This window comes from Tenebrio molitor, chromosome 1 (genome assembly GCF_963966145.1).
Source record: "Tenebrio molitor chromosome 1, icTenMoli1.1, whole genome shotgun sequence".
NCBI lineage: Eukaryota > Metazoa > Arthropoda > Insecta > Coleoptera > Tenebrionidae > Tenebrio > Tenebrio molitor.
Window position 1 is genome coordinate 14,465,246 of NC_091046.1, and position 27,252 is coordinate 14,492,497.

Below are 27,252 nucleotides of genomic sequence, written 5' to 3' on the forward strand. Positions count from 1 at the left end.
TAACCTAATGTTTTAAACCTTACTAATAGGAATTTTTCCCTCAACATTTTTTAAAATAATATATCTTTTTAGGATTACAAAAATTCATTATTCAAAAAATATTTAACTAGAAAATGACATCTACAACATTTATTTTTCCATTTTGAAAAATTCCAATAAATATAGAAGTGTTTTTACAACATTTAACAGCAACTAAGTATGTAATTAAAAATCTCCGAAAGTCAGTGGTACATTATCAAGTAAATGAAAATTAAATTATTATTATGTAATAAATACGACTTCCTTACTTCCTGTATTATGGATTACATATCAATTTTGGAATTTCAAGATTTGATGGATTCTATGAAACCCATACTCCACCACAACGTGCTACCCATTAACCGTTTTACCACAAATATGACTCACTTATTTTCTGATAATTAAAACCAAATATAAATAGTTCTCGGAATCATAGAATTAAGTTCGATGGAAGTTCCTTTTAAAAAAATTGACTGTTTCCAGCCTTTCTGCAAAGATTTAACATAACAGGGCTGATATTTGACGAAAAAATAACAATAATAATTTAACAGAAAATATGATAATGGTTGAAACTAGCGTAGGGATCCTGATATAATTATCTCAATTAACCATATACTCAAATATTTTAATCGTCCTATATTCCTGTTAAATTTAGAATGAAACCCTCTCGGAAAATATTCAAGTCATAACACGCCTTCCTAACCACAAGTTATGCATTATCGTTTCAAAAGAGGGCACCATTCAACTAGTACAAAAAAACCCTCTAACGTCAGAAAGGATGTTTAGCACAAAGTCAACTTTCCTTTAAGCAAGACTTCCATAACCGGCATAACTGCAAAAGAGCCTCCCTAAATTGAAAAATTGAAATTATTTTGTCAGATCTGGATATAAACAGGTCATCACATTCTTGCCCTATCCATTAAAAAACTGCGGAATGGTAAAATATTCAAACTCGCATCGTCCTAAGGCGCTTGGAATTAGATTAGGTAATTTTTCTTATTTATGTCTACTTGAAGGTTTTCTTTTAGATTTCCCTAAATTATTTAAGTTCGTGTGTTTCAGGTCAAGGTGAGATTTCGGTATTGACGTGTAGATTCTAAATTCACATGGGCTCCAAGCTGTCTGATTTTCAGTAGTTTGTGTTCAAGTGCGCGTATATAATTTGCATTTGATTTCTTTTAGCGAATCTTTACGTTCGGTTAAGTAGTGGTCGGTCGGGCTGGTGCACTTTCGAAATGAAATTAATAGTGGGTGGAAAATTGATATCCATTGTAGAACATACACATTAACGTCACACTCACGACTCGGAATTATGCATAATGATTTAATGAGTAAAGATTTAAAATTAGGTATGTTTCACAGCACAATAACTAATGCGGGTACAGTCATTTGTTTTTACGTCACTGCAGAGGTTACGCACATCATAACCAATAACCTAATAACTGCCATAATTAGGTATTTGGAAAAAAATCTATCTAATGTTGTTATTTACTTCACCCACCTATACAAAGTTTTCATGAAATGTACACATAGTGGATGTTCCTTGAATATTGAATTCGTCTCCAGGTGTTCACATCGTTAAAGAGGTGACATGTTAGGAATGATCAAAAGTTAACCTAACAATCAGAACTACCTAATGTTCCAATTGTTGGTGTATTTAGTTCTTCACTTCTTGAGTAAGATCTGAAGTAAAATTCCAAGGAGAATCCATTGAAAATGATCATTTTTCATGAGGACACAAAACAGTTTTTATTTTGTTTTATAAAATTCATCTTTTTTCTTATAATACATGTAATAAATAATACGAATCTTCATTCATGTCTGTCGTAAATTCCGCAATGTTTGAAAAACTAGTAGCTAAATCTTTTTTATTAACATTTTTAATGCATCTGTAAATAAAACTTCAAAAGTAAATAAACTTCCCAAGTTCACCCATTAATCATTCTGTACCTAATCAAGTCTGTACATACAACATTCCGTTAACAACTAAGGGGGTCATTCACGAAACCCGGTAACGCTCGATAAGACATTGCAAATTCAAAACCATGACAACTGATATTGTTGAAGCATTGTATTTACCGTTTCATTAACGATTTGCAAATTATCTGAGTTTCGTGAATCTACCCCTAAATTACTTGGCATAGCTATGTACATTTTTTCCTTCTGTAAATTTGTGGATAGTTACCTAAATTTGTATTTTAAATAGATGGATGGTAGGTATAATCAAAGTAAACAAAGTTAAATCCAGACTTATATTTTTTGTATCTCGTAATTACAATTTCATTAGAATCAACTTTTTCTAAATTTAAAATTATGTTATTCGACTCTGCAATGATGGTCTGTCGGTATGTTATGTATTCAGCAGCATCAGTAAATATTACGTTACATACGATATTTAGTTTTTGATTTTGTCTTGTATTTTTTGTTCCGTTAGATATATGTAATTTACGTTTTTAATTCTACTTTTATGGCATGTTGTGCAATGAGTGCAGAATAGTGCTACTTTCTCACGAGTGAGTAACAGGCCTTTTCGTACATACTCGTACATCTTATACACTACACTTTTTCTACGATAACATAAATAACCCGTAACCTAAAGACGAACTGACTTTTTAGATCAACAGGAATAACAAAAAATTTAAATTAACTTGTCACTTGACACATACGAGACGCGCATGTGCCGAGTGGGAAATTATTACCCACGACTATTTTTACATGCTGTGAGTCTATTTTGTCGTCACCTAAACCTTGAGAAAAATGCATTTTTCCGTAGTGGTCGTGAAAAAATGCATGCTTCCACAGTGATAGTGTACCTACAAAAAAATATTTACTGACTTACGAATTTTGTATGTTTCTAAATAAATGTTATTAAATTCATTAAATTAAAATAATGATAATAATGAAGTATTCAAGTTCTTGTAGTTTGTTTTTAGCACATGATGGAAAAACATCGTCACATTAATTCGAGTTTTGTCCATTTTGATGAATTTTATAGGAAAAGTACAAAACGTTCTCCTGGTCGACTGGATGCTAAAAGTTTTGTTTTATAGTTGTGTCATGTCCATGTGTTCCAGTTCATTCGGGATCTCGCATCATTTTTATCCGTTTAGCTTTCCAATTTCATTCTTACTCAGGCGTGCGGTACCGACTTGGGCCAATTTCCTTATCACTATCTACAATATTTGCTTTATAACTTTTTATTCGAAGAAGTAATTAAGTATGTAAATACATACCTAGATATTTTTTCTGGCAGATATGATACCAAATTATTATTTTAGGATAAAAGATTTCTCCTAGTCTTTTCGTCTTTCAACGTTATGCTATGCCGTACTTACCATAATTTAGGGGATTGCAATTTATTCGTGAAAATGCCTATAAATAAATAAATAAATAAATTTACTAGTTGTACCTACCTACCTAATATCAATGGCTGTGTGTTCATGACTTTGAAATTAAAAATGTTATCCATTACATATTATTGCAAATGGTGTCATGAGTGGTCTGGAGTAGAATTTGCTGATTTTATATTATAGGTACAGCTATCTTTAAAAAAACGGCCCACGCTATAACTTTGCTATTGACGACCCAAATGAAAAAAATTATACAGGAAATGGCTCTAAAAACATTACAAACCTGAGTGAGTATATAATTTTTATACCATCTACCCATTTATGGGCAATGGGCAACTTTTATTTTTCAAATAGTAACCTATAATTTTTTTATTCATTCTGTTTAGACTTTTTTTTGACAGTTGAGTAGTTTAATCAATCACATTAAATAAAGCCAATAAATCAAAGTTAGTAAATGCAATTTTTAATGCCAATCTTGTAATAAACGTAGATAAAACTGTCATAATTAATATTCCTATTACGTAAGTGAGTCTAAGTAGTAAAATGTGTATTAGCCATTGTACCTAATCATTATTTAATTTAAACCATAATGCATATTTTATCTTATAAATATGTAACTAAAATCCACTGTAACGATTCCACCTAGTAACTTTAACCTGAATAGATATCGACCAGTTCAGTAGTGAATAGCGAAAGGAAGCCATTTTGATATAACCTTACACACGAGGGTTGCAGTTGGTATCGTTTATTGTGTTTCAAAAATATATAAAGCAAAATAAACAGACATATATTTGTATAATATGTCAAATTGTAGAATATATTAGTTCGGTATAAACATAAATTGTGTATATTTATTACTTTTATTATTTATATTTATGTATGGATATTTTGCATCAATAAATGGGTGGAAACCGGTTGGCTTATAATACATTGAAATTTTTTTGTCCTTCGACCCTGAAACATTTCGATCAACTAATAATAATTTTAGGACATGAAAAATTAATAATCTTTAAATAATAATTACAAAAAAATTATGAATAGGTATAGCATGACGAGAGTGGCAAAACAACGTTAGGCACTATTGATCACTTGGTACCTATGATTTATTACATAATTTTAGTTAGGTACGTAACAATACTGCCTATACTGCTCATCTTTTATATTTTACGTTCTTACCATTTACTCTTGAGAGCTTCATTGCATTACTTGTACTTGGTCGCATAATAAACGCGGTACAATTTAAAAACTTCGAGTACCTACGTTGGTAATTATCACGATCTAATTAAATTCTAATTAAAACACCGCATGTGACGGGGAGCAATTTACGTTCTGTGTACATTATTATAACAAAGACCAATATTATAGTGCCGAGTCCTTTTAACCTGTTATGTGACAATGCTAATTTATCAACATAAAAACAATTCAAGACAACAATTTTTGTTATTGCCACCCACTTATTTCAACGTTTTTAGTACAAAATAAAATGAAACTGCATTCTTTAAATTAAAACAAAATTAATGAACGGATAGACAATAATGAGAATAAGTCGAAATTAATTAAATATCTATAAAGTAAAAAATATTGTACACTTTCCCTGAAATTTAATATAGGTGAGGGTGTCGCAAAAGTCGACGACTAAACTTGATTTTTTTTTTAAATGGGAACATGGATTAAATGGGGCATCCTAAAAAAACTTACTTACTCACAAATCACCAAACCTATTAGGTATATCAATTAGATAATTCTAAAAAAAAAATAAGCTTTTTAATGGTGCCCCATTTAACCCATATGTATACCCATAAAAAAACAAGTTGGCTTTATACTTATTTAGATACTTTTTCTTATTTCTTATTTGATAAGTAGCTTTTAATGAGTCCTAAGTTCATTTAAAATTTCATGATACTAGCGTAAACCATTTTAGCAGGACGGAGCCGGTTCCATATACAGACTGATTCACATAACTTTTCGACCCCTAAATGCAGCCAGTAATACGTTTTTCATTCATAACTTGATCCACAAACATGAATAATTTTAAACTTTTCTATGGTTTGGACATCCCTCACAAAAGTCTTAATTATAAAAATTTAAAAATAGCAGTAATTGACAATACATTTTTTTTTAAATTTAAGAAACTGACTCATCATATATCAATATCGTATGGATCCTTTCGTCATTAGAGCACATTTTAATTAAAAAAAATATTTCAGAATTATACAAAAAAGAATTGTCAAGTGATTGTCAATAATGCCAGGCGTGTCCAGATTTCATAATAAATAAAGGTATCGAGTTTTGTATTACTGGCTGCATTTAAAATTCGTTAGGGTCGGAAAGTTATGTGAATCAGTCTGTATAATCGTAACCTGTACACAACAGGGGAAAACAGCAGAGGTGTTTTCAAAACAAACTATGTATGTATTATTTATTATTTGAACGTTTGATACAACAAGTATCTACCAAATTCGGTGTGTTAGTTTATTGAAACTAACTAAACTAATGGGATTCAAGAATTTTAATGTAACATCTAGAGTTAAATGAAAAATAAGGAGTTAACATACGAGTCGAGTTGGTTATTAATCATGACCAGTTGGACATTTTTTTTATCATAAAATTGTTATGGAATAAAAAACTGAATAGAAAATTAAAAATTAAAATTTAAAGTATACTATCAAAGCAGTAAGCGTTCCCATAAAGGCAATTTCCAGTAAAATTTTGCTTGTTTACATTAACAGCAAAAATAGAAGCTGTTTTCATGTTATTTTCTCACATCTCCATTCCTGTGGGACTCCTGTACATCTCGATCGCTTTATTCCATTTGCTGTTGTCAGAAATCCCGTCAACCCACGTTTAAAACGTTATTTGCTGCATGCAAAGTGATTATTATTAAATCTACTTATTACTTATTAAATGGTAGAATTTTCTCAGAACTGGTTTCTCTTCTGACGTCAACAGACAATCTGAAGATGTGATGCAACTGATTCTAAACAAGCTCAACAAATTTCCCCATCCACAGATCAAGGAAAAGCATCCACAACACCTGCACGTAGATTAATCGATATATCGTAAACGCACACAGGTGAGCTCTGACAATGAGTAGGCACTCATAATTATGACCTCACGAACAAAGGTAACGCGCGATGCGTTTTAAAAATACCGTTATATAATCTTTAAGAGTAAAAAATTAAATCGGCAAGAAGGCGACTGCCGTAAATTGATTGATAAGAGAAAGAAAGACGGAGTAATTTTATCTAGTGTTAAATAAGACAAGTTTTTGTCAACCTCAGTTGGCCGTTCACTGGTAAAACCCATATGTTAACTAACTGTTCCCACTAATTATATCATGTGGTGGAAGTTGGCTAATTATAAATAATAAATTATTCACGAGCGCATTACAAAAATCTGTCGTCATCGTGCAAGAAAGTGTTGGTTCTTTGTCAAGAAAACACTGTCACATTGTCAGCGGCTACAAATGTATATGTTTATTATTATTATTTTACAACATTAGTTTTACATAACTCAGTGTTAAAGGTCAATTTATTGTTTCGGTAATTATTGAGGAGTGGGTGTGCTGAATGACTCTGCTATAAATTCGAGTTAGAGACTGGTGATTTAAAAAACGGATATGTATGTTTATAATTTATCAGAAAATGTTCACGTCATGCGATGTGAAAACCCGACAGTTCGGTCAAATTAAAGCTGCTGCAGTGGTAGGGAATCACTGCTATTTCCTATGTGGAAAGGAGGTCGCTTGCGTAACTTTGGGAACTAAAATACACGTCCAAGTGGGCTAGAAAACTGTATTTCGTACAACGCAACTGGAATATAGAAAACAGCACTGGGTGCAACGACCGACCGATTTTTCGATTAATTTTTCTTTAATAAATCCTTTCTTCACATCGGCTATTGCATCTAGGTCCTAATGTGGACATTGTTTTTCGTCTGTCAAAATTATAAATCTCATAATTGGAGCTTTTGAATAATAATTAAGTATTTCAAAGCTAACACAGTCTGTCCATTAAAAGATTAGAAGCGTGATAAAATTAAAAAAAAAAACATTCTTGTGCTCTCGTGTTGATGTTTGTTTTCCTTTACTACATAGTTATTTCGAAAAAAAAGTATGTACCTAAAAATTTTTGGGAAAATAGATAAATAAATCAAAAGATTATGCTAATGTGACGAGAAGAAAGCTATAGTTTTTGATATTAAACGTTAGATTTCAGAATCAGTAGTTTTTCCGTTCCGAAATCGAGAAAACTGCACCATTTCCAGATGAGTGAAAAAAGTTTAGAAACATATATCTTGGGCAAATATTTAGTTGCACAAGCTAACTCACAACGAGTACATACTTAGAGAAATAGCTTGTAAACTTGTTTTTTGCTTTTCTTCCTGTCTCCGAGTCGCATAATAGGTACATATTTTTCATGAACAAATGTAAATTTTCTATCTATTACATGAACTACATATTGATATTTTTATCTATTTAAATAAACTAGGCAAAAATGAATAGGGAATTTTTTCTTTTTTGAATTTTTTATAAATACAGTTTAAAATTTGTAATGAAAGGTGTTAGAAATATATTTTTATATATATTTTTTCCTTAACATTGACACAGAACATAATACACAACAAAGTCAAAATGCGGAGGCGAGACGCCGGTAATTATGTTGATAAGCACTGCACTATTACTTGATAGTAATATCCGTAATAGTGTATGTACTCCGGCAAAATTGCCGTGCCGCCGGGTGGAGGTGGGATACGAAAATATTAATATACACATTAAAAGTAATGTTTCAAGTACCTGTAGCATTTTAAATTTATCTTGTGCTTAAGAATACGTGGGAGGATTGAGGCAATTAATTTGCTTTCCAAGAAAAATTGTGGAATTCCCTATTCATTTTTGCCTAGTTTATTACAAAAAAAAATGTCTAATCCCGAAGTATAATATACAGTCTGATTTTAAAAGTTGTGCAGATATTTTAACCTGAGGTACATATTAAAAGAACGCAAAATAACCCACCTTACAAATGTAAGAGAACCAAAGGAATCACTTTGTTTGGGAAACGCTGAAAAATTTCAAATTTAGCGGGCAGTTTTGGGGTACGACCACCCTAAAAGGTCAAGTTTTAATGTCATTCGAGGTTATGTTTGACTTTTATCGTTTTTTGAGTTTCATCATGATAGTGGTGATAAAATAGTGCCTGCAACTTATTCAGAAAACAACAACAAAGACATAAAGAACAAAGTAAAAATACTGTAATTCTGACTAAAAGCATAAAATGAAACATCAAAGAAGTTACTTGAAATGGCGGCTATCGTTTTCAATGCAAGCTTCAGTAGTACGTGTCCAAGAAAGCCGAACTCGATTCAGAATGCCTCTGATGTTTTCACGAATTTCCTGAGCGGCGTTTTGAACGTAATGAGGCGGTGTACCATCGTGAAGGTACTATATTTTTTGTGGAATTGCTAGAGGAATTTCCTCGACTAATTCAGGCAAACTTCGTTTAAATTGAAGATAACCATCTACATTCAAACGGCGAGGTAAAACCTAGGGACCTGCGAGGTGATTTGCAACAATCCCGACTCACACGTTCATTAAAATGACTGCTGGAAGTGACGCTCTTGGATTTCGTGAGGAATGTCTGCTTCTGCAACTACAATGCGATCTTTTCGTTGGCGGCCAAGATCACTCTTATTCATTTGGAAACGCCCGAAACCGCGAAGATGGGAAGTATCCTTTGAGGCAACCTTTCACCGTGGATTTGCCGTGCTATCGCTGAATGTCCACGGGCTTCGCCGTAGATCAAAGTCATATCGGTTTTCTCCAGGTTGGTGAAAGACATTTGTGATTTAAATTAAGATTAAGATTGATGTTCTTGTCAAATTGACTTAATTTTGAATTATATGACAACAAAAAAAGTGTATGTATTATGATTTTTTTTGACCGATTTTTTTCATAAAATTCAGTGACTCCCAAACTTTTTTCGAAAAACTTTTACCCCCTTGTTCTCAAAAAATTTCTACATTTGTATAAGGCATTATTGGCTCAATTATTATACCTTTTGTGGGGTTCTACCACAGGTTAAAATATCAGCACAACCTTTAAAGTCACCCTGTACACTGATTATTTTTTTTTGAAAAACCTGACCACAATGTAAATTACTAAAATATCCACAAACAATTTTACCGTTCTTGAAAGATAGACGCGTTTTAAATGTTTAACAGAGAAATTCAAAATAAGCCTTTATTTAACAACTCTGTTAGATTTGTTTTTACTACTATGTAGTAAACAACACATATTTTTAAATTTATGTACTACTAGAAGCTGCTATCACCTTTGGGCCTGAGTCACAGTAGATCAGTAGATCAGTTTTACAGTGTAGGTATTTGTAAATAAATTCATATATCTAGTACTCGTAGACTTATAAGTTATAAGTTATAATATAGAATTGAACACAATTCATGTTTCGCAAATTTCAATTTCTCAGTAAAGCGACAGAAGTTTTATGTCAGTACATACGTTGTGTTTTGTGACAGTATGTTGAGCCAGTAAAGTCCTCGTCGAAAAATAGTCAATTTTGACTTAAATTGTAAATCATTTTACAATAGGAGAGAAAATCGTCTTATAACTACCATAAATAATTCCATAAATAAATGGGGGCTGTTACTTTACCTGATGTTTGCTCTTCCTTGAGTCGGCACTGCACAACAAAGGGGCAGGGTATTATGGAGGTCAGGAGGGTATTATGGTAGTTATAAGACGGTTTGCTGTCCTATTGTGAAATGATTTACAATTTAAGTCAAAATTGACTATTTCTAGACGAGGACTTTACCCATGTACTGTCCGATTTGAGAAGTCGGTGTAGAAAAAAGCTATTTACCCTTGTGTACATACAATACTGAACAATATTGTGATTGTTGCTGTTGTTAAGTAAACTTCGAAAGTTTACTTAAGAGTGTAATTTATTTGTTTATAAACAAAGTTTTGACGTTGTTGTTAAATAATTCCGCGAATCACTCTTCAAACTCTTTAAATAGCTTGAAAACAGCACGAAAATAACTAAATATGTATGTAATTAACTAATAGAACAATTATACATTTTTATTTGTTAATTAACTCAAGTAATAATTTTGATTGAAGTTTAATGAGAATAGTATCTACAATGAACATTTTTTAGTTTTGACTTTGGGCAATAATGGTAATATACTTCAAAGATTTAAAAGATTTAGGTATACATATTATTGGCTATGGAAAACATGTGGTGTAGCTTCAATAATACTAACAACAGCGATAATGAAGAGAAGCTCCAACAAACAATATAATTATGGTAAAGCCAGTCACCGTTTTCTTCGTTTCCATTTCGAAAACAAACTTTTGTCATGTATATTTTGTGATTTTTTTAAAATTTACGTAAATATCGTAATGACAGTTTATTAAATTACGCCGCACGTTAATAGAAATTTTGTTTTCTATAGCCACTCCTTATCTGTTTTTTCCTGATTATATTGAACGTACCTAAGTATTTTTAAATCTGTATACTTGTATACAGTCTCGCCAATTTATGAAACTTTTCCCTGTAACATTTTTCGTAAAAAATTCAGATAGAAAAAACGTCTCATAACCAAGCTCTGCTAGGTGTTAAAATTGCCAGACGTATTTTAGATACACCCTGTATATATGTACTTTTATTTTTCAGAAACATTTAATAAAATTGTGTTTCTATCGATTTTCTTCTGAGCGTTATTTTACAAATGCACTTCGCTTTTCAGGATGTTTCATATGTTGTTGCAAAAATAACCCATCCCGCAATTGTCCATTCTTTTTGCTGAGTAAATTTAGGCTTTTCCAGTCATGCAGACGATATCCTAGCAAATATTCAGTCTTTACGTTTACTTGTTTGCTCTCTTTATTTAAAATTTCTATTACTTAAATAGAAAGCAACAATTCTTTCATTTACCATATTTTTCGTTGTAATAAATGTACAAAATAAGCACAAATTGTTCTTGTTTTAATTGAAAGTAATATTATGATGGTAGTTCGAACAGTTTTGTCAAACATTTATCAGAATTTGAATTACACTCTTATTGTCATATCAAAAATAAATCTCAGTATTTTGGCAATAATTCAAAAAGCGACGGAGCAGTCGTACACACTGTGAAATAAAATATGTCTTTGTTTACTTTTCATTAAGAAATCTCGCAAGACCTTGTATGTGTATTGTGCAAAAGTAGTAACTAGGAAGAACCTGACCGGATTGTGCCTCGAAAGTACGTACAGTTCATTAATAATGTAGCAGAGTTAAGGTCAATTAAACTCGCATTATTGTTCGAATCCTAAATCCCACAATAGTGTGCAGTAACCGAAATGTAACACTTTTATTGGGGTCAACAGCTAACCCGATGGTACTACTTTCTGATGGTAATTTTCCAGCTAGAAATGTACAAAATAATTTAGATTGTGCTAGCATTCTAGCGATAATTAAAAATTTAAATAAATGTTTATGCAACACGCGTATTTTTCGTGAACATGGAGGTTATGCAAATAAAGACCATGTGTTGTTGGTTAATAGTTAAGTACACATTGTTAAAACTTACGCAATTATTTTGCAGCGTAGTAAAAGGTCTCTTTCGAGATAAAAGCGTTGCATTAGATGCAAGTACTCTGGACCGACTTCACGATCGATTTGTGAATTCGTACAACAGTCCTGTACCTAGCTCGTCAGGAACAAACCGATATAACATGACGACGGTTGTCTTAGTCATTCCCATAAAAGAAACATCGAATTACAAACAACCAAGTGCTAACTGCTAACGCACATCCTCAATCCAAAGGTCACAAAATAGCCTTCTTCATTTACCTATTATGCACCTACGTCATTTACAATTTTCACTCTTCAGTGTAGGTGTGACAGTGAACGATCAAATGTGTTTCATGAGAAAAGTACGAGCGGTACCGATACTGGAACATACCACGTAATGACACAAACTAATGTCTCTTGTGTTTTATCGTCACCTACGTATACGTAGCTACAATCCTGGTTAATGTCCTTAAAACGAAAACGGGATGTGACCATTTTCGGTGGTATCTACCAGTAACTGCATCATTACGCAAGTTGAAGTATTTCGAACCATTGTAATTAGTTTTTCGACTAGAATAACCGCAATCTGTTTGGTTAATTCGCAATAGTGGTGGCCAAAGAGAGTGCAATCAGTCCAAATATAACAAACAAAACCGACATAAAATCACTTCTTGGAAATGTTGGAAATAATGAAGTAAATAATTGAAAACTTGATCACAATCATTCAGAATTGTTATACCACTGGCTAGTAAAACAAAGTTAAGATCTTTTTTTGTTCGACACTGTCAGAATTTGAAAATTTTCTCCTGTGTGAACGGATTTTGATAAATGTCACAACTTGTCAAAACGCAACGTCAAGCTAATTTTAAAGATTTTAAGCGATTTGGAGCCTTTAAGGGGTTCGTCGAACAAAAAAACGTTGTATTCAATTCGTTCGTGTGTAAATTGGGCCCTTTTTGGCACTCGTTTCACTCGCGTTTTAAAATGGCCCACTCGTGCCAAAAAAGGCCCAATTTACACACGAACTCATTAAATAAACTACTATTTTAATATTTAAAATAAATGAGATCAAACCTGCAACTTTTGAGCCCCACCATATCTTCAAATCTAAAAGATATAGAATGTACATATTTATAATTTTTCTCATAATTTTCTAACATGAGTTGACAGTGCCCCATTGACTTGTTCTGCGAATTTTAGGGCACTCGGTATAGAACAAGGCTCGAGCGATATTACATTTTAAAATAAATTCTTTTTACAACTTTCTTATGTAACATTACCTTATTTATTTTTCGAAATGTGAACAGTACAGGATGATTCAAGTTTTACCGCCCGCACGATAAACCCTATTAAAAATTAGTAAAAATTACGAAACTTTAAGGTTACATTCCCTTGATATAATGCTTTAAATGTGTGCAATCAATTTTCCCTTATCACTTCATTCAGAGCCATAAAATTTAAAAAAATCGATTTTCAGCAAAAAAAATGTTTTCCGTACACGCTCATAATTCACAATTCATTCAAAGATATTATGAAATTCGCATTAAAAGAAAATTATTAGTTTTTGAATTCCAAGTTTAACATAACAGCGAAAAATGAGCAAGATTTACAACTACAGTGTCATAAATAAATTCATTGTAGGTAAACATGTGTTGAGAACTTTTCTAGTAATTCTTTAGTCCCTAAAGGGTACCATAAATAACCTATGTCAACCTCTTTTGTAGAAGTGACCGCTCAATTTAAGCTAAATTTTGCACTTTAATATAAAATTCCATTTATTTCAAAAACACCATGATTTCAATGACACCAAATTTTTCGTAAATGTTGGAAAGGACTCTCAGTGAAAAATTATGTAAATTCGTGTAGCCGTTATTGAATTAAAATGAAATATTTATCTGATTCAGTACAAAATTTGAAATTTTTACAGAAGATTCTAGATTCTACAGCGATACACAATCGTTCGTGAATTTTTTGAGAATTTTAAATCGTTTAGAAATGGGTGTTTTCGATCGGGCGGTAAAACTTTATAACCCTGTACAGTATAGTACCTGTTCAGTTTACTTGACTTGGGTTGAGGTGTCGGCCATTTGTCTCCCTACTCCCCACTTCTTAGTTATATTAGTGGTAGTTTTCGAACTGAGGACCGAGCACTCTGGCCAAGCGGTTAGCGCGAGGCTTTGCATTCGGGAGGTACCGGGTTCAAATCACAGGGTCGCCTGACCTGGTGTGGGTATTTCAGGTATCAAAGATAAGGGGAATGCCGGGTCAGTACTCACCCCTCAGTACCTGCCACCTTCCGTCCTCACCGTACCTATCCCAAATCTTCCCGTCATCGTGGCTGAAAAGGCGAGGAAAGTTTCAGCAGCCCGCCCTCCCTCGGGAGGGAATGAAAAAATTGCACCTTTAACTAAAGACTCATTCAGAGCTTGAAGGCCTTAAGCTTGATCAAGCTTTTTGTATGCGAAAGATTGGCAACAACCGTGTGTGATCAATAAACATGAAATTAATTATTCGACTTTGATTCACGCGCACCGCTACCAAAATATTTGGGTTTCACCTGAGGCTGTTGCAAAATCCAGTGGGAACAAATGATGTTATACGCATTCATCTGAAAATGTTTAAACTAATTTCGCAATTGTAGTAGGTTGGGTGGTATAACAATTATAACATACTTTTTAAGGGTCCCCCTAAGAAATATTCCAAAAGATTTAACTCGATTGAGCCGCTTCTACCAATTAATAGTACAGGAAAGCGGGTATCTTAAAATTGTCTTGCTTTTCTTAGTAGCAGCATAATGTGGAGGAGTTCCTTTTTACTAAAAGTGAAGATAATTTTCGTTACGGTTTTCGTCGTGGTTTTTTTTTTGTTATTAGGGTTGCATATTGCAAAATGCCAGTCTGTAGTTTTGCAAATAATCCAGATGGATATTTTTCGTTGGGTCACCGTGTACAATAAACACAAAAACTTCTAATTTGATGACTGAGACACAAGATTTTTCGTCATGCAACCTAAAGTATAATATTCTTTTTATGATTTATGAATTTTAAAACCTTTCGAAAAAAATGTTACCATTTATTTAAACCACGGTCGACTGAAAATAAAATTTAAGAGCGCTGAAGAGAGGCTCCGCAGTTCGACTTATTGGATATTTCAACGTTACACAACGTGAGGTCACCACTGTCAAAATCGGGGAGAGCAACCCTTCCTTATTACGCATCGTGTCATCATACACATATCACAGAATTTGTAAAGTATGGGATATGGGTTTCGCTGAACTAAAACAATCCCTAAATAGTGGAAGTCTAATAACAGGGATTGACATAGACAACAGAAACGTGTTAATGTCCAGAAGCTATGAGAAGTACAGTTACGGTCTCGGAATTTCGTCAGTTATTTTACTGTCAATTCGAAAAAAAATGTGTAGCCTACCTTTATTGTCATTATGACTGACATTCAAAATTGACATCCATGTCAAAAATGTCAATGTGGGGTTAGAAATATATAAAATCTGTTTTACAGCTAATGTCAGTTGAATAACAACGACTGACGAAATTCCGTCGCCGTGACCTGACCTGACCTGACCTGACCTGACCTACCTACTAAATCAACCTGAAATCAAATCGATTTAAAAAAGATATAGGTGGGAATCTGTTAAATCTGATTTTTACCAAGCAAATGTTCTCGTATTTCGTAACCTACTCTGATTTCGTTATTTATAACATAATAATTTTGGGGCATGTAGCTTTCTCATTAAATTATAAGATAAAAGTACAAAACGTAGTGCTTTGGAACATCATTAAAAATATCAAATAAAAATTTAATTTTTCTCTTCAACAACCTGCTCCATCATAATTTCAGTTGAACAAATACTTAAGTATGTACTTAAATTCATTTTTGTAATGACGAACTAGCTGGAACTTTTTTTTTGTGATTTTTTTACAAAATAAAGAAAAATCAGAAAGTTGGCAAAGATTTAAATTGTCATATTATTGTCACTGCCAAAATGAATGAATTTCCAAAACAGCAGCACATTTTAAAGGCTTTCAACAAAATAAAAGAAATTACTCGTGGAGATAATGGAAACGTAATGAAACAGTACAAAATTGTAGAACAAATTTAATGACGTGACACATAACCTAACTTTTTTACAAATTCGCGGTAAAAAGGTGTGTTCACAAAACAAAAGTTACTAAATCTAGTAACTCTAGTTCGTCATTATAAAAATTAATTTACTATATATGTAAAATTTGATATAAGTCTGAAAGTCATTTATGTAATTATTTGTCACTTTATTTTATTGTTCCCAGATCTCTCTCTCTCTCTCTCTCTCTCTCTCTCTCTCTCTCTCACCACTTTCGCTGTCTCATTCTCTCGCCGTCTCTCTCCCTCTTTCTTTTACAGCCAAAAGTAAAGTTAACCATTCCTATTTCCCATTTAGCTGAATGAACAACAAAGAAATTTCACCTATTTACTATTTTAGTAGAGGTGAATAAATAATTCAAGATGGCTTTAAAGGCTGTATGACACGATGCTAAATTTTGTAGAAAATTTGTTAGTAAATGAGAGAGGACCAATGAACGATCAGGATCTGACAAAGACAGACTATGATCCTGATCGTTCATTGGTCCGATCGAGGGTCTCTCTCATTTTCTAACAAATTTTCTACAAAATTTAGCATCGTGTCAAACAAGCTTAAGGTTATTTGTCGTAAATATGCTGTTTGAAAGTTGACAAAGGGATCGGTTACTCGTGTGACTTTTACTCAAGTGTCACCTGGCACAGAAAAATCCACTCCACTTAAGTTTTTTTACACAATATTGGTACCTAATACCAATGCTCAGGTAAAATAACCCACTGAACTTTCCAGAAACATCTTTTAATAGTTTCCGCGAAGCATGACTCAATCAAGACTGTTAGTTTATAAAGTTTGAACAGTTTCATAAATTGATTTTTTAATAATATAATCAAATTAATGATAGTCTGTTGTATTTTACATTAATAAAAAAATATTAAATATGTATTTTAATTAATAAAAGTATTGTAATTTTTTTTATGAATTTAGATTTTTATTCTGTATCTATAGTAAACAGGATACGAGAACGTTTCCTCGGAGAATTATTACTCAGTTGATTCACTTGAACTATAATTTAATAGACCGAAAATAATCAACGAAATTTCTCGGAGATTTAGATCGTGAGGTGTAACGGAAACGTGCAAACTAATTCTGAAAACTTTCCTTTGGTGGATTCGCGCCAAAACACTTCATCAAATTCAACGTTCATTTTTTTATCGTTGTTATTAGTGTGATGCTCGTGGTTACATCAGAATTTGTTTGCATATTTAACCAATGCTTGTACCTGACAGCCAATCACGACAGCTGGTTTTGGCGGGAAGGCAGCTGTTTCAGCCGGAACAGTTTCCAAGGTCTCATTCCGCGAATATTACGTGTACACAAATCGTTCCTGCTAACGTCTTTCGAACTAAACAACAGGAATATGATATTGATAACCTATCACCGATGTTTTTTTTAAACTTTTTTTTGTTTGTCACCCAAAAAAGCTTTCTTTAATCAACAGAATTTCCAAATTTTTTTAAGAGTATAGAATGTTTTCGGGCAATGCTTTTAGTTTAAGTAGAGCGCCAGGTACTCAGGAAAATTATTATACAAAATAGGTATGTAGTAGGTGCAAAATACCCTATAATGTGGATATAAAAACAGATGATGTAATACAATACCGTAAACAATAAGTAATTCGACAGAAGTGAAATAGCTAGATGTTTCTTCACATTAGTAAATGATTTTAAAATAGGTACAGAAATTTCTAATAACCTCAAAACCAGTGGCGTAGCATATACATAGCTGTTCCTACGGAAAGTGAATTCAAGGAAATATAAAAACGTATTTTTCACCAAACCTGACGTCTACTTTATGATTAAGGCAAAGTCTGATTTTCATAATATCGTTGGGGTTGGACGATAATCAAAATACAACTTCTCAAAATGTTGCCTTGATATTTGCAATGAAATTAAAAATTTAATATTAAATAATTTACTTGAGGGAAAGAAAATATCGAACAACATTGCCGCTTATACTTACTACAATATTGTTTCTAATTGGTACTTGTTTGTTGTTCAATTCAAATTAAACAAAAATAAAATTAAAATAATGGCCACAGTTTTTTGAGAAAGCTCTACTTTTTGTTGTAATTAGCATTTTAGATTGGTCAACATAAAAGCTAGCAAAAAACTGGAGAATTTTAAAAGTTATCAATTTCAGGTTAGCAACACGTTTGGACGGGACTTGCAAATTTAAATTGACGTCATCATCGGAACAAAGCGACAACATAATTTCAGGGTTTTAAAGTATTTATTGTAACGTTAAACAGAAAATATTCAAATATTTTATTAGCAATTCCTAAGTTCTGCACAACATTTATGTATTTAGTGAAATTATTAGATGAATATCTATCTACATATATGTGTTTAAATTTACAGTACGTGTTATTTTAGTGTGTTTTAGTCTAGTGTTTTTCAGTAGTGAGTATTATAATAAGCAAGTTATTTTAAAAAGTTATAAACTTTGCGAGTCTAGGAACAATACATACTTGCAAATATGTATCTACAACGTTTTTACAAGTCCTTCTATTGTAATATCTACATAATTTGTCGTATTTTTTTATAATCAATTGTTCTACTGAATTCTCAATTTACAATTTATCGTTATTTAACTCGGCATGAATTATTAAAATTGTAATAACCTATTAATACATATCTATAACACTGGGGAATATGACATGTATTTCATTGTATAGTTACATAATTTTGTTTCTCGCCAATTAAATAAAGATGACGTCAAGCAAGGCCATTGTAAAAAGTTTTACCAGCTGCATTTTGTAAACCAGCTGTTACTTAGGTATAAATATTTATCAGCGGCTACGAACATTTAAATATAACATAAGATTGATTCCATAGTGGATATGTTCAATAGCTTTTATGAATGAACAATAATGACAATGTAAATATTTAAGATGGTATTATGCATTCAATCCAGAAATCTTGAAAAGTTAAATATAAATACAGTTGCTAATTAATGATCAAAATTTCTACCGTGAGCATCAACTTACCTGCTAAATATCTAAAATCTAAATTTTACCACGAGTGTACTTGTGCGCGACACGTGGGTAAATGAATAATGACAAATCAAAATGTAATGGAAAGTTCCCATATTTTTAAATCTAATCTGACGTAAAATTAAAATAAGTTAACAAATTTGTCAACAAAATCTGTGTATGAAATCTCTACCTACTGAGAAAGAAAAATTTGCATGAGCCTGAAAGTGATCCTGAGGATACAGACGGTTGCAAAAAAATCGAGTACATCATAAAAATCAAGAGCACAGAATTTTCCTATTTTTAACACATGTAAATCAGGCTTTTCTGACTTTTAATGGCATGCTTTTTCAAATAGGTTATGTTTGACACAAGGAATGTCATTATGTCTGACGTAAGAAATGAAAAGTTTTGACATTTGGCTTGTCTCGGTAACATCAACATTGACAACAAAAAGGATAAATGAAACCATAGAAAATTTGAGATACTCGACTGTACGTATGTTTCTAATTTTTTAATACAAATTAAAAAAAGGAAGATACATATAAGATATCATAAGTAACCTTAGATACAGAAATGTGTGTCAGTCTTAGTAAAATCTCCTGTTTATGTAGATCAAGGCTCAAGGGTATGTTTTTGCAAACACCGAAAAAATAGAAGAAGGTCAAGAACCTGCAAAAATAATGATAAGATAATGATAAACGTTAAAATAACCGGAAATCTGGAAAATAAAGGTGAGAGCTGGTTTACTTTGTAGAGTAAACATACCCACGATGAGTGTAATACGGTCAAAAATTTTATTTATACAGGGAGTCAGCATGAAAATTTCGAATGGGTTTATTTCTGAGGTCCTTACCGTTACAAATTTGAAATTTCAGGATGGGAGTCAGTTTATTGGTTAACGTACAGTTGAATTAAAAAAAAACCGGGAAACTACCTATCGAATAATTTTTGAAAATGTCATTGAATTATTTATTTATAAACTCACATACCGTCAAATAATTCTAACCTATTTCTAAAAGCCATTTTCAAACTACATATGTATGACAAAAATGAAAAAAAAAACCGTAATTTTTTGACATTTCCCGTTTTTTTTTTAATTCAGTAAGTAACTTGGTACACTGACGGACAAAAAAACTGTCGTCCCTCATTTGACGGCACTGTCATTTTATTTATTAATGTTTCGTTAATGTAAATCATACTTCTAACTTTGAGGTTAACCAATGTCTATCAAATGACGTGGCATTTTGAAATTATTGAAAATATTTGTCACTTATGACTCTTATGACATATTATTGTGAAGGCTCGCAAGCATGTTTTACATAATAAAAAAATGACAGACATTTTGACGACAATTTTTTTGTCCGTCAGTGTACAGTTGTCACGTCATCATTACTCCTATTTCAAAAAGTAAATGACACTCTGTATTTTTTATGATTCTGATTTCTTTCAAATGTAATAAGATGAGTCAACTGTACTAAGCTAGGTCCTCCTATATTCTGACTCATATCATTTTAAAATATCAAATTTTAAATAGAAATAAACCCATCCGAACATCAGATAAAAACTGTTATGAAATAGTTTCGAGTTTACTGCTTTTTAGATGGCGCTGTCAACTTTGAAATTTAAATATCAAGGAGGTCATGTGATACATCATTGGAAGGTCTTTGAATTCTCTATCCAACAGTGGTTTAATTTATTTCAATTCAATCAATTCGTTCTGGAGTTTTCATCGTTTGAATGTGGTTTCATAGGTGTAATACGATACATATAAAACTATTTCGTACTCTTGTTTAAAGTAACTTTTGAACAAAAATATCATTTACAATCATGTTTAAGTTGGATACAATAATAAGTGATCAGGTAAATACCAAAACAATAAATAACATATTGTTTACGTAATTTAAAATCTTTTAGCAATAAAATATGTCTATTTTCAAATTCTCGCGTAATTTTGTTCCTGATATTCTCTAAAGATTCAGGTTGAGTAATGATGTTGGGTAATGATGTAATTGACTAACTTATGATTTTAAATATCCCCAATAAAAAAATGGAAAAGAGAAATCGTGCGACTAGACCACATCTGCCAATCCATCAATTCGAATATGTTTGGTCTAAGTAATCTTGTGGGGCCTTAAAATAGTGCGAGAGAGCCTCATCCTGTCGGAAAATAATGAACATCTCAGACATGCTCCCAGTTGGCATTTTTGATCAAAAATTACTTTAAATAAGAGGGTGAAAGAATTTAAGCAAAATACTTATGAATCCACATTCAGACAATGATGACTCCAGAACGAATCCAATGAAATAGACTAATAGAGGACTGAAAGACTTTTCAAATGATTTATCACGTGATCCCCTTTGCTCTTTGGAATTTTAATATTGACATCGCCCTTAGCGCCATACATAGTTCGGTTTAACGCCGAAAAGTAATAGACTTTAAACTAAACCATTTGATTCAGTTTTTCTTCAATGCCTCTATATACAGGGCAAGTCACATAAGGCTTATTTCTTAATTTATTTTGTACGCAACCAAAAATACTAATGACGTTGACTACTTGTTACCATTTATAACGTGATTATAATGTGATTTAATTTAGTAATCAACGTAGGTATGTAATTTAGCTAAAAATGTTACAATGACGTTTTCCTGTTCTGATTAATGAAATCAAAAATTAAATTCATCAACTGTCATTTTGACATTTTTAGCCAAATTACATACCTACGTTGATTACTAAATTAAAACACATTATAAACGGTATCAAGTGGTCAGCGTAATTAGTATTCTTGGTTGCGTACAAAATAAATTCAGAAATAAACCTTATATGACTTGCCCTGTATACTAGTTCAAAAGTTAGAAGCTAGAAACTATTTGTGTTCACACTGTATAATATCTACTGTATAATATTTAATGACTACGAGTAATAAAAATTTCGAAAAAACCCAATTTATAAAGAACGAAGATAACAAGAAAAGCAAAGAAAGTATAATTTAATTAAGCACAATTAGGATAACTATCATATTACGAAAACTTCAAATTTTGTGAAACCTATTAAATCTTTTATGTATTGTTAGATTTATCCACTATCAACGAAATTGTAGAAATGCAAATGGAAAAATCAAAAATAATGGTCATCAACCAATAGGTTTGCCTTGTTACAAACTACACCCTAGTGTATCAGGCTGACAGAATGTTTCCCATTTGAAATGACCACACCTTCGACTTAATTTGCATTTGCCTAAGTACGTATTTTAATCAATAGCTTTATGTTTATGGCAGGCATAAAGTCAATGCAGAAAGGTAAATGCAGCAGAAGGTAACGCTGTTCCATGTCCCAACATAATAACGACCGTGTGGTTCTGTTGTTGAATGTAATTCTTTGAGAAGTAGGTCATGTTTAATCAATAAATCTCTTAATATTTCATGAAGATTAAACTACCACTAACACGTAACAGTAAACCACAGACCAGAATTATTGACTCGTAGAGTCAATAATATAATTAGTCTTTTTATTCCTTTAAATTTTCTAGTTCATTACCATTTTCCTAATTAAAAATTGGCGAAATGCGTTAACATAATATCCTCAAACAATTATTCATCTCTGTTTTTGAAAATACATATTCCGTATCAATTTGTAGATTGCTATTTGCATTTGTTCAACAACAAACCACACCTTGTAACCATATCCAGCTCATTAACCCCTACAATATTTGAACCTGATCATAAAACTCTGATAGTAACTGCCAAAGATATCGCAATGTCTATAAATTTGCAGTCGACGTAGATTCTTGATAAAAACAACTAAAGAGTTTATAGTTATATCTACAAATGTCTACGATGAACTAACCGAACAACTGTTCTAAAGTTCTATAAAGAACAAAAATGTATTAGAAACCTGTGGACAACAAAAAAGTGGTTTTCATCTTTCAAGACGCAGCAAAGATATTTTCTCAAAAGTTGAACATTTTTAAACAGCTTTTCGCAGATCTGAGTATGATATAATGATCTAGATTTTTTAAGGGCGTACGTCGCCTTCTGCGATGGGACAATCATTTATAATGACCCTGTACTGTAATACATGTACAAAGTGCCTATAAAAGAACGTATATCAAGAGTCCTGTGGAATCGTGAGTTTCTATAATTTTATTGTGTCGAACTATGTATGTCGAACCGCTAAAGCCGTCAAATCAAATGTCAACAGTCAAATGTAAAATTTTTAAGGCTCAGCGTCAGTTATGAATTCCACCTCATAGATGTTTTGCTTGTGATTTTCTTTATACAGGCTGTTTGATAAAAAATGCCTCAACCTATAACTATTTTATTTGTTATCCGATTTCAATAAACAAAAAAACCAAAGATATGGTTTTTCATGCGCTACGAAGCAGCCATAAATTTTTTTTTTGGCGTTATTTTCAATAGCTAACGATAGTCAACTTTTTTTTTAATGGATATATGTAGTTTTTTAGGCTCAGTCTGGTAGAGTTTTTTTTTCTGAATCTAATGATGTATTAAAAGTTATCATATGGTCCCTAGCTAATTGAAAAAAAATTTAAACAATTTTTAATTGTGGTTCAGCTTATTATAAAATTTTCAAGTAAGCCGTGAAAAACCATTGGAATATAAAAATAGCAACAAATGTCAAGCGTCAGTTTGAAAATTTTCAGGTGCAATCTTGAAGGTGTTTTATTATTATTTTCTTGGAAAACATGATTTTTTTTCCATTAAATGTTTGTTTTTGACTAATTACGATTTTTATTACACTCGAATATAAAATTATTGTCAAATGACTGCTATCCTGCATGACTGGCAATGTTGTTATTTTATACTTAAATAAAAAAAGTTTAAAAAAACAGATGTAAATTTCTAAGCTGACGTTTGGATGACATTTACCACACTTTGTATTCCGATTGTTTTTCACGGGACTCATAAGCTGAACCACAAAAAAAAATATATATTTTTTTCAGTTATCTATGGACCAAATGACAACTTTCATCATTAGATTCAGAAAAAAAACCTTACCAGACTGAGCCTAAAAAAAAACTACATGTGCCCTTAAAAAAAAAGTTGACTATCGTTAGCTATTGAAGATAACACCAAAAAAATATATTTTATGGCTGTTTTGTAGCGCATGAAAAACCATATCATTGGTTTTTTTGTTCATTGAAATCATCGGGTAATAAATAAAAAAGTTATGGGTTGAGGCGTTTGTTTATCAAACAGCCTGTATATTCTAATTATCTAATTAATTTTCATCTTACAACAGTCTTTATTAAAAACCTGTCATTAATGGACTTACATAAATAACCTCTGTTCTTCTATTTATGTCATTAAAAAAAAAAACAATGACACAATTATGCACAATTATTTTACATTTTAGTTATTGATTTCCAAAGTTTAATAAAAGTCTGTTCAGTTTTCGGAAAAATCACATCTCAGCACTTGTTGCTTTTCAGGACTTCATCAGTCCTGAAAAGCTGCAAGTGCTGAGATGTGATTTTCAATTTGTCAAAATGACATGTGACAATAGTAGATATTATTAATATGTATAGCACCTAAAGCCTATTTCACATCTTATATCAGTCTAATTTCCAGTCCAAAATTCCGTACTCGTAATAGTACCACATTATGCTACAGAGCGGCAAGAATGAATGAAATACATTCCAATTCCACAGGACTCTTGATACAGCATGTTCCAAAACTATCGCCAAAAATGTTACACAGTAATTTCTCATATAAATATTAACGCGAAATGGTAATCAAACGTTCTTTTTTATGCATCCATATGGTTTTACAGAGGTTTAAATTACTATGAAAGTGGCAACATTGTACAGAAGAAGTTCGAAATATGATAATAATAAACAGCAGTAATCACAGCAACCATTTTATTATAGTCTACAGTCATGGTAACGATCTATACATTGCAAAATGTCAAAATGTAAGATAAACCGATGTTGCCAAATGTAAATAAAACGAAAGCCTGATAAAAGACGGAAAACAGTTTCTTTAATGGAACATATCAGTTATGTCCATGTGTCCAGCTTAAAATAATATGAATACACATACACACATAGAATGTTAAATACATACATGATCTCTTTGTTCCAGCCTTTGCAACTCTTTAACATCTGGAGACATTCAAAAACATTTTTTAAAATTATTTATTGTTCAGTATTTTATCATGTTCTGTAAAGTTTTGGCGGCACTTTTACTTTTGAAACAGCCTGTATACGTTCTTTCATAATGTTGGAACTTCATCCAACCATTTTCGGAACACCCCCTTTGTCGAAGGGGTGGGGACGTCCAGAAGCAGAAGAATCAACCTCAACCAACCCTCGACGACAGAACAAGACAAGACTCGCAACAGACAAGAGTCACTCATTTGAACATATTCATATCTTTGTAATTAATCAATAAATTGTTACTGTTACTTAATACGACTATCAATTTTGGTCCTTCGACACAACGAGAACACTTTGTATATTTTATATGTGCAGTAAATATTTTGTTATTTGTCAACTAACGCAATAACAGAAATATTGAAATGAAATCATACCATAAAATAACAATATCAAAAGTGGTATTTTTAATTGTATTCAATTAGGTACCTATATTACGAGTACATTCAGTGATATATTAAATTGCAAATGTAGGGTGGTAGAAACTCACTAAAAGAGTTTAAGCGTTTACTAATATGTACACAAAAATAAATGTGAACAATTTTCCCACAAGAAGAACTCATCAGTTTAGTGGGAAAACTGATTTAATTACAATTTTATAGACGTACGTACGTATATTTTACATTTTATAAAATCATTAATATTGTATCGATTTTTCTCTGCAAGCAGTAGAACTTGGTTTATTAATAAAATCAAGCTCTGTGTTTCATCTCTATCTTCAGTGGCATAACTAGGAAATGGACCCCAAATATTACTGAAACTATTTTAGTATGACTTTTTTCAGTTTGTTACATATCATTTCGAAGAGTATAATTTCTGGGATACGTCTTATTCATCACAGACGTGGAATGGTATATTTACGAGTATTAGGTAGAGTAAGGCCGGCCTGAGATATGACATTTGGTGGGGGTGTGCGTAGACGGAAAACAGTCGGGCGAGTCCATCTTTCGTAAAATAGGGGTGTCCAACAGATTAAAAATCAGCTGATTGTTACTGTGACCGCTGTTCTCTGCTGTGACTGGTTTTGCCACGCCACTGGAATATTTTGTCCTCGCAGATTTCCTCCACCAAATGTCATATCTCAGGGCGGCCTTACTTTAAGTATACGAGTTTTATAAGACGTTTGATTGTAACACCTCACTGCGTTAGTCGTGCCGCAACAGAATGAGTGTAACAGTCCCTCTTATGCTATTTATTACAGCAATACCAACGTAATACGTATAAAAAAAAAACAAAAACAGTTTCACAAAAAGTTCTTTTGTACCAAAGTAGAAAAACATAAATTGTTACATCAGAATTTGACTAAATAAGATGTCAGTACATACAGGTGTTTCTGAAATACCTACGTGTGTTAATTTTAACCCGTGGAAGAACGCGCCAAATCATGGAACTTTTCTCTATAACATTTTACGAAAAAGCAATACAAATTGATTTAAAATTTGGAATAAATTAACCATCAAAGTGTATACCCGCCTATGGGTAAGGGCGAAAATTTTCTGTTGTGATAGAAACAGAGCTTTGTTAAAAAGTTTCATTGTTACAGAAAAAATAAATAATCAAAATTTAGATTCTCATGGTTACAAAAAATAGAAACTAGTTAATCACACAAAACGACTCGTTTGGAATACTTTTACAAAATGTTATAGAGAAAAGTTTAATAAATTGGCGAGTTCTTTCACTGGTTAAAATTAACACACGTATTTCAGAAACACCCTGTATTTCCATACATATACGGAAACAAAGTGTGAATAGGTCTCATACAGGATGTTCGGTAAATGTCCGGCCAACGTTTAACTGGTAATAGTATTCATCAAATGTGACATAAAAGCTTAGTAACTTTTTTACCAAAAGTTCTTCAAAAACCATTAAAAAATCGGTGAAGATCTTCCACAAATTTTGTTACCCGCCCATGGATGCCTTATTGTACAATAATTAGCTTTAAAAATCGCAGCTAAGTTTTGTATCTGACAAATTCAAATATCAATGATAATGCTAAGATACCATTTTTAAATCATAAATTATCTA

At 31.9% G+C, this 27,252-nt stretch overlaps 2 long non-coding RNA genes across 4 annotated transcripts; one reads left to right on the forward strand and one right to left on the reverse strand.

The window, feature by feature from the left end:
* The first annotated feature begins 606 nt into the window (after nucleotides 1-606).
* LOC138124478 (uncharacterized) lies at nucleotides 607-25,483 on the forward strand. Its single transcript, XR_011157161.1, has 2 exons — nucleotides 607-1,367; nucleotides 25,157-25,483. It is a non-coding gene; the product is annotated as an uncharacterized lncRNA (long non-coding RNA).
* On the reverse strand, nucleotides 2,257-15,502 carry LOC138124485 (uncharacterized). 3 transcript variants are annotated; one of them, XR_011157165.1, is made up of 5 exons: nucleotides 14,614-15,502; nucleotides 14,218-14,549; nucleotides 13,990-14,162; nucleotides 3,252-3,390; nucleotides 2,257-3,191 (listed from the first exon to the last, which is right to left on the reverse strand). It is a non-coding gene; the product is annotated as an uncharacterized lncRNA (long non-coding RNA). The 3 variants fall into 3 exon arrangements; XR_011157163.1 differs by lacking the exons at nucleotides 13,990-14,162; nucleotides 14,218-14,549; nucleotides 14,614-15,502 and adding an exon at nucleotides 11,958-12,341; XR_011157164.1 differs by lacking the exons at nucleotides 13,990-14,162; nucleotides 14,218-14,549; nucleotides 14,614-15,502 and adding an exon at nucleotides 3,436-7,347.
* Nucleotides 25,484-27,252: the final 1,769 nt, after the last annotated feature.